The 18,357-nt window shown below is 41.1% G+C and overlaps 1 protein-coding gene across 2 annotated transcripts in view; it reads right to left on the bottom strand.

Annotated features, from left to right (window-relative positions):
• Positions 1-16,477, bottom strand: part of sema4d (sema domain, immunoglobulin domain (Ig), transmembrane domain (TM) and short cytoplasmic domain, (semaphorin) 4D) — a 34,017-nt gene extending 17,540 nt beyond the window's left edge. Inside the window, exons 1-4 of one of the 2 annotated variants that reach the window (XM_026297446.2) lie at positions 16,295-16,477; positions 8,937-9,052; positions 8,642-8,815; positions 3,672-3,730 (exon numbers count right to left, since the gene is read on the bottom strand). The gene's annotated coding sequence lies outside the window, so the exon portion shown is untranslated. The remainder of the gene's footprint in view (positions 1-3,671; positions 3,731-8,641; positions 8,816-8,936; positions 9,053-16,294) is intronic. The other variant, XM_026297445.2, reaches the window with a different exon arrangement.
• Between the last annotated feature and the right edge of the window lie 1,880 nt (positions 16,478-18,357).

Raw genomic sequence — 18,357 nt, 5'->3', positions numbered from 1 at the left:
ACACAGAGAAAAATCGATGTAGCAAAACCAGCAATATTTATTTCACACATTCCCTCCTTCTTATCAAAACCTGGTGCCTACATTACCTACAATGCTCCAGATGATCAATATCAATACAGCAGAACCAGTGATATGATCTTTTGCTCACTTCTTTTTAATACCACCTACCCAGATTTTTTTATTTTCAAATATGTAGTCTTTAGTTCCAACCAATGCCCAATCAATCATTTGAGGTAACCTTTGAGGGACCAAATTCTTTACTATAAGATAAGATAAGAACATATGGAGTAATCCAAGACCTGACAGGTGAGCTCAGTGTACTTGCCTTTACTTTCAAAAACAATACAATTTGCTTATTTTTTAAAATTTACTGGATAAATCAACACACTTTAGTAAACCTGTAGCTCTGGTCCAAACACCTGGAAGAGCCTTCAGCCTTCATTAGCTAAGTGCAACTCCACGATGTCAAAGCCGCATCATGTTAACGTCATGTTAAAAGTCCTCTGAAAGCTGGTGAGCAGCTGCATGACCTCCCCTGCACAGCTGGCTGTTGGTTATGTGTAGGAAAAGCATCTAAAAACCACAAGAGATGATGCAGCAGTCACTGTGCATTACTCATGCTGAGCTCAACAGATGACACATGGGAGGAAAAGTTCAACTTTAAAAAGCCAGATTAAGGATTAAGCATGACCTATTACATCTACATTTAATGTAGATGTGAATGAATGATAAGAAACACATGATACTGATTACTGATGTCTAACAGGCTGCAAACAAACTGTTTATATTAAGAACTGTTATATTAAGAAGTGCTGTATGTACAGTGGCATTAAAATGTAGGTAACCCATCAACAACATCTTAAATGTCTAAATTGGGGAAAAGAGTTTGTGTGAAGGCAACACTATACAGAGGATGTAAAATGGAAACCCTTCTATGTAATTACTAGTTATAGGGCCCCTGCTGAGCTAGCATGTCGACCTAAAGTGGCCACAGTAAAGGCAAATGAAGGGTCAGGTCTAGTAAAGGGTATATTTAGTCTGCCGATGGCAAGCTTTTTAAAAACAACACGCCCTTTCCCTTAGTCATATGGCTTTAGAAGATCTGAAAAACTTCCCTGTAAACATACAGACAAGTGAAGTAAGCTAACTAGAGGAGCAAGGATTGCTGTGTGGTGTTCCCCGTTCAAGTACCAAATGTCCCTCTGTAGTCTAACATGAAAAAATAATCACACCGTTTCTTTTAATTAAAAGTAGAAAAACTGCAGGAGTTTTATTACTGACATCTGCAAAAAAGGGACACATTTACACAAAATTGCCTCTTATCTTTTGTGTAATTATCCAGATAATCTTTAGAATGGAAAGTAAACTAATCTGAAACCACACATGGTGTTACTCCTGAATAAACCTTCTCATTCATTATTTAGTGTAACAGCATCTCAGCTGTAAAATGTCAATATTACAAATAATCCACACATCATAAGTAAACAGACTTCATCTTCCAAAACTAGGCTGAGCTGGTGTTTTCAGACTGCACAGGTGACACAGGTCCTCAAATATGGCATTTCAAAGTTTTTTTCATTTATCTTTGTAGCCTGGGGTCACATTCAAGTCATCCTCTCAGGGTAAAGTCACAACCCTTCAACTTGATGTAGTTTCCTTGAGGCTACCAGCAGGCCTTGGGGCGTATAATGTGGGACTATTTTGGGAAAGCTCAGCTGAAGGCCTTGCGGTCCCAAACTGGTGAGTGCTGGTCATATTGGTAGTAGTTGTTTAAACAGCAATAGCCGAGTGCAAGTGACTTCAGGTCCTGGGATGGAATAAATCTCTGGTTCTGGGTTTCAAATCAACTGATGTGGAATAAAAAAAATATCTAAATATGATTCCCTTTAATTTGAATTACATTGCAAACATTTTACCAATTTTTTAAAGCAGTGGTTAAATAACAACAACAACAACAACAAAAAAAACCCTATCCTTCAAACTGTAATTACTGGGCTTTCACCCACCAGTCAGGAGAGATTTGAAGGGGCTGTAAACATCACTAAAATCCCGCTGGATTCTCTCCTTTCCTCACTGCCGTTAACGAGGACTCCTTTCTCTTTTCCTTTTCTCTCATCGCAGTCTTCAGCAGGCACTGATTTCATGGTGGTAATTTTGGCTGGCAGAGACAAAAACCTCCTGTGCTGTGTGAAAACTCACCCCATCACCCACAGGTTAGCACAACACTAACAGTGTGTCCTCCTAAACTTGGCATACCAGGAGATAAAACACTGATTTCAGCGTTTCCTTCACAGCACAGAGAGGGACCAAAAAAAAAAAAAAAAAGAAAGTCATGCCAAAACCTTTAAACGCGTATCACACAGTTTACTCGTGATCTAACCAGCAGATTTAGGGCTTGATAGTAATGGAAATATCTGAAGGCATTTAGAAGAATCAGGTCAATTAAACAAGCAAATAAAATAACTTTCATAAAAAGAAAAATCTCAATTTTATCATAATGAACAATGAAAAAAAAAAAAAAAGCATGGACATCCGTCATGAAAATACTGTTCCATGGGACATCAGTTTATTCCCACCAACCTTTCTTGTGGAGCTGTAGCTACAGCTGTCAGGTGTCACACAGCATATAGTGCTTGACCCGAATCAGAGGCATTACATTTTGCTTTATTGCCTATATTTTCAAACAGTATGTCTCAGTTTTAGAAGAGAGAGGTTTTTAGGACTAGCTGAAGCTAATGTTTGGGAAATGTAATTCTAGTGGGGCTAAGAAGCTGTGCCAGGGCTTCCTGGAGTATAAACTTCAAAGCCAGACAGAGGTGCTAAGATTAGACTAACATTTGCTCTCACACAATGAAAATGTTGGTCTGGAATGGGCCTTTTTGTAACAAACTGCAACGCCACATAATAATTATATCTAATAATGTGCTCCTTGGCTTTGGTAACATTACCCTTGTACTGGGCTCTACTGTTACTAGTTTATAAAAGTGATTTTAAAAAAAAGACACCCCTCTCCAAATTCTAGATGCTGAGCATTGCTCTAACTAGACTGATATTTGGAGAAAGTCAAAGCTGGACAGACCTGCTGTGCCTAGTTACAGTTGCTAGGCTAAGATCGGACAATCTCTACTCATGGACGTGTTTAGCAAACGGTTAACAGCAGAGCAAAGCCACAGGGGAAAGCAGGGTGTCCAATGAAAGCAGCCAACAGCATGTACGTCCACAGTGTCTGTCACCATAACATCATTATGTATAATTAAGACAACACAGACCATCAGCGAGCTCTCAAGCAGATATAAAACAAGAGAAACCACAATTTAAAGAGGAAAGGGAAAACCAAATCTCACAGTGAAAGCAAATGACAAAGTGATTGGCAAAAAGGAAAGAATCACTGCACAAAAAACTCAAAATGTTTAGGGTGGTGGGAGTGGGGGGGGTCAGGGTTTTTTTTTTTCTCCACAAACAACATAAGCCAAGCAGAATCAAATCAGAGTTGGATTGTCCAGACGTGGCCATGCGAGGGAGAATAAAAAAAGGATTAAAGCTCTGCGGTGGTAACAGGGAGTGCTGGAGAAGCATGCAACATTCGTGTTGAAGCATGCAGACCTGTGAGCAGCTCAGTGTCAGTCTGCACAGCAAAAATGGGAGGGAGGGAGAGGAGTAGAGTTTCTGACCTGTGGCTCCGTACAAGATGTGACGCTCTTCCTCTGGAGAGAATTATAAAATCCTCAAGCTAGGGAGGGGGAAGAAGACAGAAAGATCAGACAAGACAGTTTTGCAGCATGTGTGTCTGTGTGCCTACAGAGGGAGAAGTTTGTGTGTGATCAGTTTGTGTGTGCATGTTGTGTGTGTTCAGACATCTAATGATGAATCAATGAAAACACAATAAAACTCATAAAATAACATTTACAAACCAAACAGACACACAAGTGATAACATGTCAATTTTGGGAAGAGCAACTTAATTATATGGTGACTCAAATATTCACTGACCACTAAGCCAGTGATATCATATGATGTCTGTTGGGATATTGTTCATGTTTATAACCAAGGACTGACAAATGGTGAGCAGCTGAATGATAAACAATATAATGCTTAAATACCATAAGACTATATTGTAGTAAACAAATGTAAGATTGTAGACAACCGTATTTGTGGATTAACCAAATGTAAATAAAGTGAAAGCAGTCTCCCCCCAGCACTGTTAGATCTGTTCTATGTGGGCTAATCCCATGACAAGCTCAGCCATGGCCAAGCCCTTAATATACACAACTTCTCTTCTAAGACCAGACCGCACAACTTTATTAGTGTGGTAGTGGCATGCAGGGAAATGCCTTGATCTGAACTGAATGCATGTATCAACAGTTGTCAAAACACACCCATACTGTTTTGAAAGCAACACCGGTATGCTTTATATTTCTAATGCATCATACATGTCACACTTGTGCTACTGAGATGCCAGCAACTCTCTAAGAAGACAACTGACATTCTGCTGGCTTTCTTTGCTTCACTCTAACTATGCAAAGTAAAGGGATCCCCGCCAAGGGATGACCAACCAACTTACTGACGGACATTGCCATCACTGCATTGTCGTGCAGCTAGCGTAGCTAAAAACATACTTTATACTTCAGTGATTGTGTATTACACACTCAAAAACTAATCTGTTTTCTGGCATTCACAATACTGCTCCCCTCCACTGCTTCCCTGAGCAAAATGAAAACCTTTAAGTCAAGGTTGAATACATTTTCCTTGCACAAGCACACAAGTTTTATTCCCACAGTCCAACACCGAATTAAAACAATGGGTTCACATACTGTATTTACTTTACCTTGACAGGGACTCATGGTCACTTTCTATCTGTACTTTTTAACTGGGAATCAATACATCCTAAAAATATTGATCTTTAAACAAATAACACAGAGAGAAAGTAATCAAATGTAAATATAACAGAATGGATGTTGCAGACTAACAATTCTGTCCTAGAACTAGGAAACAAATCTTCCAGCCTACTGAATTCAGGTCACCCAAATCAACCCAAATATGCAGAGTCATTAGCATTTGCTTGGTGGGGTAAGCTACTAATGCAACACTACTGTATAAAATAATCTGATTATATTAAGCAGAGATGATACACACCAGACTATAAACATTAGCCGTTCGTTCACATGTGCATGAGCATTACCCATCTTTCCTTGGGTTTCACGTTTATTAAAGTGATGACCACAATATCTTATAATATGTTGGTTGTGGTGGTCAAACCTCATTATGATCACATACAATGAATAAGCATGTATGCATGTAAGCACAACTACGCAATGCAACGAGTCCCCGCCTCTCGCCCTCCTCTGACAGCATCAATGGAGCACTGGGAGAAGATGACAGTTTGTCTAAGATGGATGAGCTGGAGGCCAAAGGGCGCATCCCCCTCGACATCCTTAGGAAACACTTTGACTTGGCTTCCTGGTCTCCCACAAAAACCCATGACAGCTGATAGAGTTTTTACCATGCGCCCACAAATCCCACTGACACCATGCCTTCACATGTCTCAATTCAAAATGTCCCAAGTGGGTGTCGAGCCTGGGTGCAAGGCGAGGGGTGCCCTGTGCCACGCCCTTGGTGACACAGCGGTCTGGAGAGGGGACAGAGAGGAAGTGGAGATGTCATGGGTCAGGTTTTTTTTAATTGATGAGTGGACTTGAATGAGGACTGGGCAAAGCTGGCCTTGTGAAGACTCTTCAAACCAGAACAAATGTATTAATGGCCCTACTTCAGGAACTCAGTCTATGGTAAACATACTGACAGGATGGGTTTTTCAGCTCATTCTACTGTGACACCTGATTTTCCCCAGGCTGATAAAAGGACACAGCGTGAGCTTTAGTCAATGTCTTATAACCAGCAAATTCTTTGTTGCATGGTGATGGCATTAAGATTAAAGACCATTTTAAAACTGGTGAAAAATAGGAAAAATGCAATAATCCATCTACCAAACATAGAGAGAATCTGTCATATTAACCAAACAGGCCAAACATTTGGGTATTTAACAGGTTTCCAACTCACATGAAGTGATGTAGTTAGAAATTTCTAACCAGCATCTGGATAAACATAGACACACAAAGAACCTTGACTGATACAGATACACAAAGGACACAGATACACAGCAGGCTGGGAAAGGCCATTCATCCCTATGATAGTGTGGTCATCCTAGTAAAAGCCCTTCACAACAGCACCGTTCACACACATTCTCATCTGTGCAGCCACCCTCACTGTCCATTTATAAACATCCCAGGTCTCTGAGAGGGCTGTCAGCTTGCACACTACAGGTGGGGGAGGGAAGGAAAATGAGAGGGACATGGGAGGAAAACAGGCTTTGGCATGAGGGAGGATATTAAATGTGCAAATTCATATAGTGTTTGAAGAGAAGGAAGATTGAGGACAAAGAAGAATGAACAGAAATGAGAAGGAGGAGGATTCTCCTCACGGAAAACAAAAATGAAACCACTGCATAGAGAATTATGATCACGTGGTTTGAGGGCTTCAGAAACAACACAGTGTTCACATCTTGCTTTTGTCTTTGTGTTTTACCGCAGAATAGAAGAATAGAAGACAGTTGAAAGTGCAATTCCAAGCTCAGAGACTTAGTACTTAAGATTATGCAAAATATTTGGGGCATTGAATTTCTGTCCTGCTTTCATATATATGATGCAACAGAAAATCCAGAGAGAACAAACCACTAGGTGAAATTCCTGTTCATTCAAATCCTGGATGGAGGGTGCACAGACTGTTATGTTCCCACACAAACATGCACACATGTACACACACAAAGAGGTGTGCTGGAGAGGATTATGAGGCTTGAATTTCAGCAGAAAGAATCCCTGTCTACAAGTGCTGTGGAGCAAATCTGGCTTTAGAAACTTTCTTCATCCCAGAGAATCATGGTACAATAGAGGACTGAATTTAAAATCCCACAATTGAAACATGTTCATTTTTCAGGACACTTGCAGATGAATAATCAGCTCCAGCATCAATAGCAACATCTGCAGAGAAAACACAGATGAAACTTTTTTTTTTTTTTAACCAAACAAATGTGAACGTTGGGCACTTCAGGGTCACATTCACTTTGTTGGAAAACTTGTGAATTCCAAATACTGGACTTGTTATGCATGTATCTCCAGGTCAGCTTTTATCTGAAAATACCAATTGGAATGCATATATTTGCAGGAATGTCCAATGAAATCCTGCTATGTGCACATGTTTGCTCATGAGTTAGCTGGAAATAAGCATTTATGTGAGTGTGTGTGTGCGTGTGTGTTACACAGAAAGTAAGTAGCCATCTTCTTCTTCCTTTGTATGAATCTTAAGTAGTCCCATGTTGAGGGGGTTTTGTTTGCAATCACCATCGGGGGCAGGTCCTCCAACTTTTCCTCTCACTTTCTTTTGGCATAACATTTATCATTCTTTCTGGATAAGCAATCATCCTACAACATGGACTAGCGTCTGGAGGCCAATAAACTACCACCTCCCCCCATTTGGTCCCTTTCTGGTTGCTCGGATACCTTTTATCCAACGGGACAGCTTGTCAACAACATCATCACTTACTTAAAAACTCCCAGTCTTCACTTCACTTCACTTTACTTTACTTGCATTTGGTCCAACACAGGCTTATTACAAGCAATACTGGTGCATCTTGTTTTCAAAATAAAAGAACATCTTTTTCTTGTTTGCCCTTTATGTTGTATCCAAAACACTTAAAAAGTCTGGCTCTGCAAAACCTGCAATGCATCCTAAAGGGATAGAACCTTTTAATTTGGATGAGAAATTCCCCTCTAGGCAAATATAGCATTATCTGGCTCTGTTAACCAACTGCATGCACAATATTTTATGCTGACACTATAGAATGCTTGTGTTAGCCAGTGGAGCTACCCTCAGGCCTGTTTCACAGAAAGATCAAGTGAATCACTAGACCTCCCCCCTGTCTCTCTTTCACTCTCAAAGGGTCAACAGGTGCATTAGTAATAAGTGGAGAGTGCATACACACGCTGAATCACATCAAGCTCGTTTCATTTACCAGCACTACCTTGGAAACCTCACTCTCTCCACATAAATATCCTCTACCTCCTGCACAACCAGAATTTTTTACTACGGTGCATCCAAGTATTCGAAAAACACTCTGCTTCTTTAGTTTTGTCTCAGGCCAATCTGTTTTTCTTAAACTCTCTCTTTCATTTTCTGTAACACAAGCACAAAACAGGCCTGCCTTGTTTGGCCTTTACTGTATTTTCTGCCTATCCCTTTCAGCTGACTGGCCTGCACCACTTATTCCGCTTATTATGAATGCTGACAGCAGATTATTTTGCTTACTGCACCCAAATTCTCTATCCTCTAAAGATCAAATCCAACAAACACTGCACTAAGAGACAAAGTTAACAAAAGAGACAAAAGAGAGTAAAGAGATAGGGAACATAGACAGAACTGGGCCAAAATGAAAAGGGGGAAGGGAAAAGGTGAAGAAGGAAGCACAAAAAGGAAAAGGAGGAGAATATAAAAAAGGAGCAAATGAAGATGTAGAATAGAAAAGGCTGAAAAACCTTTAAATGACTGCGTGTTGTGAGGGAAAGAATGAATGACTAACAGCAGCATGAACATACCAGCACAGTGAACGAGAATGCAAATCAGCCCTGATGCAAATGTCATACGTCTTCAGGGGTAAAACAGACTGTCTTTATACCAACCCCCCTCCACAACACACTTCTCTCTGTTATCAGTCCCCCTGATTCTCCTCCACTTCTCTACAGAAACGCAAACACTTCCAGGAGACAATTCTGCACAGAGTGAGAGAAGTGCAATCATAAGAGACATCATCATCATCTTCTTACTTCACGCTCAAACAAAAGGCCGGGCTCTCTGCATAAATACACACAAACACACTCGTAAGCTACTTACTTGTCCGTCATGGCATCTGCTAGCGAATACTGATTCATTAAAACTTCTTTTCACTGATCTTCACCCACTTAGAAATGGTTGAGGCAGAGGTCCAGGGCAAATGTCACAACAGCAGTCTACAAGAGAGGGAAACAGCACCATTAAGAGAATATTCATTCATTCACACCTAAAGCAGGCAGCTTATATTAATACCTCATGGAAAATAACAATAATTTAGGGCTGCAACTAAATGATATTTTTAGTATTGACTCACTGAATAAAACATCAGAGAATAGTGATAAGTGCCAGTCACATGCCATGGTGATGTATTCACATAGCTTGTTTCATTCTATTATCACAAAAAAAACCAAGATGACAATTCAGCCATAAACAAAGTTGCAGATTCATTTCAGCTAAATAAGCAATGAGCTAATCATTAAAAGCACTGCTACACAGAAATATCTTCAAGTTGTAGAAACTGGTAATGGTAATTTAGCTTTTATTATGAATTGTTTGTTACATTGTTCCTCATGTATGTAGGTCAAGTAGCTAGATGATTCAATGCTCTATGATGGGAAACACAAATCACCACTGTTGTGATGGCTGCTGCACGTCTTTAAAGGACACTGAGGACAAAAACAATCCAGTGAACAGGCCATCGTCCAGCCTGAGACAGTGTCTAACTTTGCAGACATGCTTCACTTGCTGACAATTACCCCAGCAATGCCTGCTCTCTTCAACTTTCTGGGGGATACTGTTACCATAGCTACCAAGGCAGCCAACCAGCCAGCTAACTAACATAAATAGAGAACACCAAGAAATCCTCCGGGTAGCAGGCAGACAGCATGAAAGCAATGACAGAAGACAAATGCATTGTGTGACTTGGGACCAAAGATGACACATTTGAATCCAACATTAAAGCACGAATAATCCATCAATCCATGCTAATAAAAAGCTTATAAAAAGAGAATGTAACAAACCCCACAACTTAGGTTAAACTGTAAAACACACATCCATTAATGACATGAAATATTTGGAAATGCACATAAATCATCAGATGTTTACCGCCAGCATTCTGATTTAAATTTTTAATGAAGTGATGAGACAAGGCAGATCCTGTGTCCAGCTGGCTGATCAGCAATCTCCAAAACCTGGCATTAGCTCATCAGTTTATCTGCCTATGACAGATTACAACAGCAGCACATTAGATTTATAGATTATACCCAGTCATGTATCAACACACTGGTATAACACAGATTGTGACCTGCCAAAGTGGGATTTTAGCTCCATAAGCAGATAAAAGTTGTAAAAAACCAAATCACAGACAGAAAAGTATAGAATAGACCGGAAGCACACAAACACTTTCCCAAATTCATGTCAATTTTAGTTAATAATCCAACGCTGATTAACCAAAGAAGACTTAACAGTTTTATCGTTGTCCATTCATGAAGGATAGAAGGTTCGATTTTGACCATCTAAGGGAGCCGTGGGATCCTTTTCCCTGCTTTCCTGCAGCTTTTCCCACACTACATCCCCAAATGGTGAACTTCGCATCCTAACCTCTCATTTCTGATGTCCATCTCTCTCATTTTCCACAGTAGTTTTGTTCAGCAGCAGCTCCTTGAGCTCTTGCCCATGTGTCAAGCCTTCAGTGCAGAGGCAGGCATTAACTATATACACCCAAGTAATCTCCGATAATCAATTTACTTCCATTTCCTCTGGTCTCTTAACCACTATGTTTACAGGAAATATTCTCTAAAGAGGAAAAACAGTTTGCAGATCTTCAGAAAAACAAATGGGAGTGAGGCTTAAATACATTTTAGTATCAAATCTGAATGAATGGGTTGTAATAGTGGGGTGGTCTGCCTTTTTAAATAATTTTTTGACTACAAATATGCTGCGCCAAAATGTTAGAGATTAAATGTCATAGCCTCTTTCTTCAGATGCACAATAAGTCTATTCCTAAATGACATTTTTACTTACATTACTAAATTGTTGAAATATGTGACTCCATGCTTTTGCACAATGAATCCACAAGTATGAAGTCTTTATATGAAAAATGCTCCATCCTCACTGTGGTGATAATGTATGTAGTGTTTGGCCTGCAAAGCAAGGATTTCCCTACCCAAAATTAAACTCCTCCTCACACAAACAATTATCCAGTGCACAAAGGCCAACTCAATGCAGCACCGTATGCAGTGAATAATAAATAGCAATCAGACTGTGCTACAAGAAACTTACAGTTGGTGGTTTTAGAAAACGTGAAATGACGGTTACTGTGGTTTTCTGTGAATGTGCCATGTACATGCACTATGAAGTAGACTGACAGCACCTAAACAAAAAAAAACAACAAAAAAGAAAACACTACCTAGTTTTGCTGTACCTGAGGCAAGCACTCCCAGACACCTAAAGCAGGAATCTTTTGTCAATATTTTTAAAGCCCAGCTAAGGGAAGCAACTTGAAGGAAAATCTGAAATGTCCAAGCTGGGAGGGTAGTGCCACTCCTTCCCCTGTCAAGGGAGAATCATCAGCTCCTGCCAACAGCCTGCCAGCAGAAGACAAACTCTTTCCACATATTGCTGTAAACAAAACAGCAGACACTGCTGAAAATGAAAATACTGATTTTCTTTCCAGAGCTTAACTCAAAAAGAAGCCAATCTCAGTGAGCCATATGGATATTTCCCTATGTACAGCAGAGTCCCCCTAACTGCATCATGAGAACCTGCCATCCACCAGAGCACTGAATTATTTACCTACCAAATGAAATTTGGGTAAAAATAGCATGTACCACACAGGAGACTCTCTCCACTGCCCAGTAGGCTAAAAGAACATACCGTCGTTGGAAGAATGAGAAAGGTGTTGACACTGTGAGATGCCAGCAGTCAACACACTCGCGGGTGTCCAGATAAGCTGTCTGCGACGTGAATCTTACCATAATCTGAGTGGGAATATCCTGCAGGCTGAGAGACAAGACTGCTGAAGGAAAGGCTCTTCCACCCTGGCTCTGTCACACTGCTATTACTGTGAAAGTCACAAATGGTTTGCGTGACAGCTGAAAAAAAAAAATTGAATATGATCATCCAGCAGTGTCACCACCTCCCTCCTTACTCGCTGGTCATGCTCCCTGCTTTCTCTCACTCTCCCTCCTTTAGTCAGCCTCTTTTTCGCACGATACACTCACAAGAAGCTGCAAAGGGTGGAGAGATAGTGCTTGCGTTAAAGGGCTGTTTCACTTTAACGCATGTCAGTGACAGAGTCTGTCTTCATCTGCGTGTACAATTAAACAGCCAGGACTGCCTTCCCTCCTGTCATAGCAATAAAACGCTGCTTGCAAGTGGGGAGCGACAGTGCAGAGATTGCTCCTCTGGAAAGCGTCAATGCACACAATTACCAAAGAGGGGGAGGGGGAATTTGGGGTCGTGGGTGTGGGGAGGGAAGAAGGGGGAAGGGGGTTGAGGTTAGGGTACTGTGTGTCTGTGAGAGTGTGTCTATTGTTGTGGGAACATTTTTTTCCTCTCCTTTATGGAATGAATGGGGACTTCAGGTCCAGCTGCTGCTCTCTCAGCGCTGTGTAGAGGATGTAAACTGCAAACACACACAGGATAACCGTGAAGACAGTTTGAATCCCCACTGATGTTGGAACATCCTTCTCAATATGCAAACGTTAAACAAATCCAGCAGTAAATGACATGGACCAGATAACAAGAAAAACTTGACTGCGACTGAATTTTCTGTCATCCACCGTCCTGTCACCTCCTAGCAGATGCTATTGAGTTTTTATATAGGAAGGTTGGACACAGAGAGAACACCTTCTCCATTCAGTGGTGTCAGACAGTGATGTCCTCCACAGTAACAGAATGTACTGTATGTAGGGTAGCTCTCCCCACTCCATTCCCTTCCAGCTCCCTGCTCTCAGCAGCACAACACTGGGAACCTTTTCAAAACATCTAGTAAGCTGTCAATAGCGCTGCAGCTACACATCAGTAAGCTTTGTGCATTCTCAGCAATATCACTCACAGCTATGGGTGCGGCATCTTGCGAATCTTTCAAAATATGCTGTACTGTTGTCAGTACTTTTTCAAAGAAATTATTGCTGTGCTGATCATTAACTACTATTAGACAATGAAAAAAGTTAAAGCGACTGAGCCTTTCAAGGTGTGGACTGTTCCTCACCTTTGTTTCTATCAAACACACAACATGAAAAACAGGAAACCAAGATTGACATTCACTTTTTATCTTTGTATCAGCTATGGAAACCACCATTATATTGTGAGACATCTCTGGAATGCAGCATACATGACCAGTAACACATAGCCACACAGTTCACTGTCTGCTGCTGATATGAAGCCAGATGCTTCTCTCTTTTGCCAATGGGAAATTACTACAGCCTGTGTTGAGGTACTAGGGTGGAGCAGGGGAGGTTTGTATGTTTTAAAGGGAGGTGGGGGTTGCTTTAGATGTCTGTTTCCTAGAGCCAGAACAGAACTCAAGATCAGAGCACCACAGACTGGCCCCTGACCTCTACCTTTTAAGTCATGCAGGGCCACAACAATGACACTGCTGCAAGTCATACGTCATGCTCGCCTACAGTGTTTCCCAAAACAGTGACATCTAACACGCTCAGTACAAATGTTGTGTGGATCCCACAGTCTCATCCTTCAGTATGAAGTTTGTATGATAATTAAAGTAAGAGAATCTCATTTGCTGAATTCGACTGCCAGGACAATCTTGATAATTAGATTGCTAATGAGCAGGAGCAGGAGGACAATAAGGAGTCAAGTGTGTCTGTGTGATATAGCACCGTTTACAGTGACCTTCCCAGCAGGAGTCGAAGTGCTACTGCCCAGACCATTTGCAGATATTCTAGTCTTTTCGGCCTGGGGAGCTGGCTGACAACCAAACTTGGCAGTGGGAGGATGAGAAGAAATCATCTGAAGCCTCATCAATGGTCACCCTCACTCCTCCATTAGAAGTGTATTCAATCTGCATGACACTGTAGCCATGTGAAGAGATGTGACATCTTTTAAATCAGGGTCTTCTCCGGGGTGACCAAATAATAGCATTTGCGGTAGGTGTGCTTAATGCGAGCTCCCTATATGCAACACTGGATATGAGCCAGTAAAAACAATTCCTATGCTCCAGCTATTTACAAGAGAGGAATCTGACAAACAGCCAGAGCTGTTTCTGAAACACAAACAAGGCATCCAAGTAAATAACCCCTGACATCCAGAACAAGTACCATTTCTACACAAAGTTCACATTTAAAAACACACATTTGAAAGCTCTCTTTCAAGCATGTTGTTACTGACTGAATTTCCCATTTTCAATTGATTACTGATAAAAAAGGGACTCCAAAGACAGGTTTGCGTGCTCAAGTGGGATTATCACTAATAAGTAAGAACGTTCTGCATAATATCATTTTGCACATGCGAATCCTGTGCTTCCAATAAATGTAGAAAAAAGAGCAACTTAAAGGCAGACCACTTTCTCACCTCATAGAATTTAGACAAATCACTTACAGATTCCCATCTGTTAAAACAGGCTCATTATTTTGCCTAAAACAGGAAGTCATGGAAAAGCTTAATTTGTATGAATATTTCCTCCCATGAAACAGCAGCCAAAAACAAATGCAGAAGAAGAAAAGATCTGGATCACAAAGGTATTCAACTCTCAATGCCTGTAACTGGCTATTTTTCACAGAACATGCAAAATCAACAGATTGAACCTTCTTCACAACAGCAAGTCTTAATAAAGAGGGCAAGAAGTAATGATAACCTTGGAACACAAACACAACGTCTAACCTGAGGGAAAGTTAGTGCGACACACAGAAATGCTTCAACCGCTCGGCAGCACGCAGCCCATGGTTTAATGATTTGTCTGCTGTCGGTGAATGATCACACAGCAATATCCTGTTCTGGCTAGTTCTGTGGGCCCCCCCTGAGGGTCTGGCTGACATGATTCTGGCTGACTCGGGTGCCACTAAAGCGCCAGCCAGCCCATCATATTGACAAGATCCGGGTGGCTGCCCCCATGCCTGATGTGGCCCAGCCAAGGACTTGTGGAATCGAACTTGATGAGGCAGAAGAATTACTTATTGAGGTTGCAAAGGCAGGGATGTCATAGCACATGCATTCTGACGAAACGCTGAGTGAAGAGGATGGAGAAGCAGGCTGGTTAATGTAACTAACTAACTGTGGATAACAACAACAGCTCTATTTAACAGCTGCCATGCTGCAGAAATCCACAGTGCTTATGCAATGTAAATGTAAATGTAAAACCAAGTGTGTATTTTATGAGGGAATTTGTTTACTCTTAAGGGAAACACATTGATGCATTTAAACAGCATGTGAGAAAGACAATCAATATAAATCCACTTATTTTTATGACACACTAAAGGATAAGTGGGTACAGCTGATAAGGGATTGTCTATTTGGTATCCTATTTGGTAGCCTACAGTATCTGTCTGTGTATTTTATTTCAGGGTTGAAAAAGGTCAAGAGAATTAAAGGTGGTGGTGGATCTAGTTTAAAGAATTCTATTGCACAGAGCCAAGAGGCTCACAGACAGACAGGACTTCAACCAGCCAGAACAAATGCTGAGACAGAAAGCAGCTCCATAACATCACACCCTCCAGTCCACACAGCTCCAGACCAACGGGGCCTGCAGGTGAAAGGTTTATGACCGTTTACTGATGAGCCCCGGGCGCTGAGCTGCACTCCTGCCTTGACACAAGACGCCTGCAGTGCTTAAAAACTACAAGACACATGCTAAGAGATGTAACGGCGCATGATGCAGGTATTTATTTCACTTGATCGCAGCTAGATGCTCCATCCAGTCCTTGTATAAACCGTGGTTACGTGGATATGTGCTCCAGTTTTGCCAATAAAGGTCTTTTGTTGCTGCAGTGAAAAGAGAACTCTTGATTTATGCATGTCAGCGGCAGACAGCCCCTAAATGAACTCTGGGTGCCAGGATGGTATTTTGAAAGTGCAAGGGGAGTTTAATTTTTAAAAACATTAGTGTGGGCATATCGGATTGACTTAGATTCTGGAGTTTTGCGCTTCACGGACAGTGACAGCAACTGCATGGACGCTTCAGCGCAACAGCCTATTTGTTCGGCAAATCTACTTCGTCGCGGGGAAGTGATTTAAAAAGTTTTGCGCATCGTTAAAACGCGGAATAAGACAAAAGGAAAAACTGTGCCAAAGTGCATTTTTCTTCTTTGTGTCTCAGTAAGAGCTGCAACAAGTGCAGCAGAGCCTGGGCTCCGCGGCGGCACGCACGAGTATGACCAGCGGGGCTCAGGCTGGTATAAGCTGAGACAGAAAGCGGCTACATTGTAGCGCTGAACCAAAAACAAAAACAGGCTGGTACTCACTGTGGGGAAGGTGTCCTCTTTGTAACGGGGTGTGCGCAGGCAAGAGTTGGAGCAAGAGCAGCCGCTTGACAAAGTTTGGTTTTGTCGGTGTCTCTCAGCTCAGCATGGCGGCGTCTGGGGCCACACACTGGATTCAAACCTCTCCGGGCTGAGATGGCAACAGCCGGGGGGAGGGTGCGGGGGGAGGCGGCGGCGCCCAGGAAGCTCACAGGCACCTCCAGTCTTTTTTTTTTTTTTTTTTTTTTTTTACTACACCCGTGATAACCACAGGTGAGAAGAAACTAAGAACAAGCGCTGCACTTCAGTACAAGTTCCAGGTACTTGCAAACCCAGTGGTATATGAAATACTACAGCCTACTTCCTCTGGTAATGTTAGACTGAATTCATGCACTGTGCAAGAGTGAATGAGGAATTTCTAAGCATAAATAATAACAGCTCAGTTTATTACTTTTACTTCAGTAAAAAATCTGAGTAGACTAAGCTTCTTCTTCCACTATAAATTACCAAGTTGAATCTAGGACTGGTGCAACAGTGAACACAGAGTCAATGTTTCGTCGAAAATATATCAATATATCATATGATCATAAACTATGACACGATATTTTAGTTCATTGCCAAACATCTGTAGTAATATTAAAATTCAACACTGAAAATGGCTGGGATTTCAGAAATACTAACTCTAAATTCACCCTTAAAAATTGCTGACTAAAAAAAAAAAATCACAGAGAATTTAGTTAAATTATATATTTTAACTGTCTAAAATAATCTAACATATCTGTGTAATTGTAAAATATAAACTCCTTTTTATACCATATATCAAGTTTGTAAAAATATGATGGGAGGACATGACCTCAGTGTTCACTACAGCTCTGGCAAGGAATCGGTGACCTTAAAGCCCTGGCTGAGAGGATGCTATAAGGTGGTGCCAATGGGTTTAAAAGGTCACTCGTGAAGGTCAAAGGTTATACAAAATTTTCATGAAGGAGAAATGAATCAAAAACACAGTGGAGGAAAGACAGACTGACCTTTGTTTGTTCAGGGTGGAGGAAGGGACAGTGGGGCTTTCCATGGCACTACAGGCCGAATACAATACCATCTTTGAGTAAAGGACAGATTGCTGCTGGTGGAAGACAGAACAGCGTCACAGTCTACCTCTGGGGCTGCTTTGTGGGTTCACCGAATAACAAATTTTGAGAAATTAACCTGGCAAATTCCACCGCAATAAGTCCATAATGTCCTTTTATGTCAACAAGGAAGGATTAGGCTGTATCCCTAAATATGCCAACGCTTCCAGGCATCATCAGCTATTCTACAAATTGTTTATATTCATATCTGCCCCTTGTGATTTGAGAGCTTAGTGCTGAAGGCTGGCTGCAGTTAAAAGGGGATGGTAAGTGCTGCCTGAAATGAATCCGAAAAGCAGCTGGGTTTATCTTCACTCACTCTGTGACATGTGCTGCTAAGAGAAAACAGGTGACAGAGGAATGTGCACTGAAACCCATATGAAATACTGGAGCTGAAATGATTTGTAGTCGCTTGGGCAGATCTGCAAACAATATTTTATTTCATTTTATTTACTTACTTCTATATTTTTATGTGATTTGTTCTTATAGGTCTTTCTTGTCTTGTCTATCCCCACACAGAAATTCTAGTTGTTAATGGTTAATTTATTATCACTCTGCATATAATAAACATTGAATTCTAAATGTTTAAAAGATGGAAATGCAGATAGAAGGGTACAAAGACACATTAAATTGAATATTGTTTTAATCCTGCGCTACGTAAGAATTTCAGTTAAATGCATGAAATACTGAAAATCAGAAACACACACAATGGACAAGAAAGTAATAGTGTAAGGTGTAGACTTCCAGTGTAAGTATATGATCTTCATGCCTGAGCTCTTCACACACTAGTTGGATATATTTAGAGTCCCTGGCTGGTGTATCCATGCTACAAGGCAGGCCACAATTATACACAACACTGGAAGGGCCAGTACCGGTCTGAGATCAAGTGGTCAGGAGGAGAGTGCATATGTGTCGACTTGTACAGGACAGAATTGATAC

Source organism: Mastacembelus armatus, chromosome 12, assembly GCF_900324485.2.
Source record: "Mastacembelus armatus chromosome 12, fMasArm1.2, whole genome shotgun sequence".
Taxonomy (NCBI): Eukaryota; Metazoa; Chordata; class Actinopteri; order Synbranchiformes; family Mastacembelidae; genus Mastacembelus; species Mastacembelus armatus.
The sequence above is the reverse complement of the archived record's forward strand: the minus strand, read 5'-3'. Positions and strand labels throughout refer to the sequence as shown.